Source organism: Schistocerca nitens, chromosome 2 (genome assembly GCF_023898315.1).
Source record: "Schistocerca nitens isolate TAMUIC-IGC-003100 chromosome 2, iqSchNite1.1, whole genome shotgun sequence".
Taxonomy (NCBI): domain Eukaryota; kingdom Metazoa; phylum Arthropoda; class Insecta; order Orthoptera; family Acrididae; genus Schistocerca; species Schistocerca nitens.
Window position 1 is genome coordinate 675878324 of NC_064615.1, and position 4252 is coordinate 675882575.

At 46.7% G+C, this 4252-nt stretch overlaps 1 pseudogene; it reads right to left on the bottom strand.

Annotated features, from left to right (window-relative positions):
• Positions 1-2025: 2025 nt before the first annotated feature.
• LOC126238524 (5S ribosomal RNA) lies at positions 2026-2143 on the bottom strand (annotated as a pseudogene).
• Between the last annotated feature and the right edge of the window lie 2109 nt (positions 2144-4252).

Genomic DNA, 4252 nt, shown 5'->3' on the forward strand with positions numbered 1-4252 from the left:
TGAATTCACGGTGTTCTTATTTCAATTTCCAGGAATATATATATATATATATATATATATATATATATATATATATATATATATATATATATATATATATATAGGGTGGTCGGAATGCGTGCGTGTGTGTGTGTGTGTGTGTGTGTGTGTGTGTGTGTGTGTGTGTTACAGTACACCGAGATTTTCATGGCTGTTATGGTGGGCAGGAATGTGTGTGGTTGAAGAGGTGCGTTCCGGCAACTAAAATTTCAGAAATTAAGCAGTGATTAAGACTGCCGCGTGGATTGCTTGAAACTTGCCGCGTAGTGGAATGAACGACGTTTCGTGTTACACCAGGTCTAAGGGGGGGGGGGGGGGGTCATTCGGCTTTGCTACCAAGGAGCTTGCAGTAGGAATCGAAGGCACCAGGACAACTGTCGGCTACGCGGACAGTATTGCGAACCGTCTTTATACCTTCACGTTTGATGTCTTCCGCGATGGCGATTCAGTTTTCCAGTGGGAGAGCTGTCAGTGTCACAGTGCCAGTCATATTCGTGCTAATAGTAAGTTCACCTAATAGTAAGTTCACCTTGATGCCTTGGCCAATAAATTTGCATGATCTGAATTGAATTCGATAGAACGCATGTGAGACTCAATTGGGTGCGAAATCCGTGCCCACTATCCGTAATTTCGTGGCAATTGCCTGACTCGTGGCTAGAAATTTGGTGCTAGATACCTCCGGAGACCTATGAAAGACTTGACGAATCCATGTTATGAGGAATCGCTGCTGTATTGCGTTGAAAAGGTGCACCAACAAACTATTAAGTAAGTGATCATAATGTTTTGGTTCATCAATGTACACAAAATCGCAACAGTGTAATTTAAAAAGTGAAGGTTCAGGAATATTCTTAAATTTTCGTTAACTGTATAAAAAACACAAAATAAAATAAAAAGAAGAAGCAGAAAATTTAAAACCTATAAAAGCAGCGTTGTCAATTCAATAGAAATTGAAGGACCTGCACTTGGAAAGTACAGTTGGGAGAGACATGGTAAGATGTTCCGTGCGGTCTTGGGTTCTCCATATAATCATACGGTTGCGGATGTTAGTAACTGTGGACAGAATTTAGGTCAGTCAGCAGGAGTCAGAAACGGGTTGTGGATAAATATCGGGGCAGATTTCATGTCTGGGAGAGAGAGTTTGTTTTAGTTTCGTTGGGAGAGAATAAGGAGTGCTTAGCTGTAGGTTTTTTGGGATGTGTCGGTACAGGGGCGTCGGCACACCAGGGTTGAAAACAAAAGTAGAAGTTATGGGCCTGCTGAAAATGACCCAAGCAGGGTGGGAATTTGATGGGGTGGTGAAGGATGTATGTGGGCGAAGGTGAACGGATCTGTGCTGTCTGTATGACTTGTTGCTCGTACACTGTCCTAAGGTTCCTCAGATTCATTCAGTCAATTCGTTCCGAGTACATTCTCGTAACAGTCACCGTACAAACATACGTTCAGGAGTAGATTAGTTTCCATGTGTTTCAAACAGGCCGCCGTAGACACGCGAGTCGCGTGCTCCAGATCTGCAAGCGCAGATAGGGCGCCGGCAAGTACTTGCAAAACGGCTGCCGTGAGCGGCCGGTTCCAGCCCTTCACGCCTGACTCGGCTGTGGAGATAACGCCACAGCACGCGGGCGCTGCTTTCGCTTTCTCGTGTCTGTCACCGCCACCGCCGCCGCCACCGCCATCGCGCCTGTTACATGGAGTAATTCCACTGCTGCGACCTTATACACCCTGTGTCGGGCGAAAGAGGTGATCACAGGTCTTATAGAGTACGACACGTGGAACGAGCAGCAGCAGCACTCCAACTTCAGGCCACAAGTGGCCCATCGGGACCATCCGACCGCCGTGTCATCCTCAGCTGAGAATGTGGATAGGAGGGGCGTGTGGTCAGCACACCGCTCTCCCGGTCGTTATGATAGTTTTCTGTGACCGGAGCCGCTACTATTCGGTCGAGTAGCTCCTCAATTGGCATCACAAGACTGAGTGCACCCCGAAAAATGGCAACAACGCATAGCTGCCCGGACGGTCACCCATCCCAGTGCCAGCCACGCCCAACCGCGCTTAGCTTCGGTGATCTGACGGGAACCGGTGTATCCACTGCGGCAAGGCCGTTGCCACACGTGAAATGAAGTAGAGAACAACTTCTAAAGACTTCCTTGAACTATTCGCACTGTCGTATGAGACGATCTCTTGAGCAAGTTCGTTTCAGAACCAATGATATATAGGTAGCCGTAGAAGCCAATGTGACGGTTCTGTCACACTGGAAAAGTTTTCTCATGGGAACTGCCTACAAAATAGGGATATACTTTCTTGCTGCCCTTGGTCAGACAGCTCATTAACGGAAATTTCTATCTGTAGTTCACTGCGCTCTTTCTCACATTCAGTGCCATACTGTAGAAGACAATTAAGAGAGAAGGGACAAGACGGAAAAAGTTTAGCGATCGTGAGCTGCGCTGACGTTGCGATGGTAGACAATCCCAGAATGTGCAACACCTATTAAAATTATCATTAATTCTTAATATAAAAGTACGCCATTTATGTTTTATAACTAGCGCTGAGCGCCAAGTCTTGAAGCCCCAAACAATTTCCCAAACGGCAAGCGAATTTCGCGATTGAGAGAACACACTTTGTAAGTTAAATTACTTGAAGTGATGGCGTTGCTAAAGATGCTTCATGCGAGGGATGAAATGAGACAGTTGACAATGTAGCCGGTCAAGGCTGACATAAAAGTTTTCTGAGTGCGATAACGTTTCGGCAACTGTAACCGTTGGCCAAAATGTTGGTTTGTCCAGTACAGTTTTTTACATTATTAAGGGTTAGCGCACCAAGAAAACTTTTATGTTACCTGACTCCGAGCGGAGGTAAACGGAACTGTATATGCTCATGGCTTTACCAGCTAATTAATCAGATCAGTTGATTATAGTTATACAGCGAGCGCCGTGATTTCAGGAAAACAGTGATTCTGAATGACATCCATGACTTTTCTGTACGATCATTCACAGTCCTTTCGCTAACTCCAGAGCGCCAGTCGGGACAGGTACCTATAATTGCAGCAGCGACGCAGGTGAGGTGTCTCCGGCGAGATGAACAATGACCATTGTGCGCTCACGACTGACCGACTGCCTGCCCATTCCAACAGTTTGTCTCCTGGCCACGAGGCGAGTACTGCCTCTCTCGATATCATTACATACCGTGGAAAGTGAAGTTCGTGGCAATGGTGACGCAATAACAAACACTTTTTGTAAGAGAATAAAAAAGAAACTGTAGATCCCAGAATGAATTTACACTCAGCAGCGGATTGTGCACAAATTTGAAGCTTTCTGGCAGATTCAAACCGTGTTCCGGACAGGGACCCGAGCATGATAAATTTGCCTCTCACGGGGTTAGCTTTCCTGACCGAGCTATCCAGTGAGGTAGGTATCCCAAGAGAGGTGCCGACACGTCCAGTGTCCTTACCACGAAAAATACCACCCGGCGCCCCCGTTACCAGTGCCGTTGACCTGGCCGAACCTCTCACCAATGATTTATAGAACAGGTGCTTTTAAATACCACCCTTAAGAACAGTTCTATCATCTTACTTACATCAAAAAGATGACTGTAATGTTTTATGCATACTAGTAACACACCGTAGGACGAATGACTGCCAGCCAAGAATTGATGGCCTGAGACTACTTTCATGCCCATAAATTAGGATTAGTGCAGAATGTGGTGCCACACAACGTGACACTACACAAAACTGGCGCTAATAGCATAGGCTCATAGGGAACACACACGACACAGATCTGTAAATCCACAGTATTGATGATAAGTTGAGAAAACCGACCCCGAAAAACGTGTCCTACAAAACTCCATTGTTTCCTGCGCATGTACCTCGACATCAATATGGGATATGATCACCATGCACACACACACAGGTCGCACAACGGTGTTGACATACTCTGGATCAGGTGGACGAGCAGCTGCTGGGGTATAGCTTGCCATTCTTGCACCAGTGCCTGTCGGAGCTCCCGAAGTGTCCTAGGGGTTTGAAGACGTGCAGCGATACGTCGACCGAGAGGATCCCAGCCGTGCTCGATGGGGTTGAGGTCTGAAGAACAAGCAGGCCACTCCATTCGCCTGATATCTTCTGTTTCAAGGCATTCGTCCATGATGGCAGCTTGGTGGGACCGTGCGTTATCATCCACCAGGAGGAAGGTGGGATCTACTGCACCCTTGAAAAGGTGGA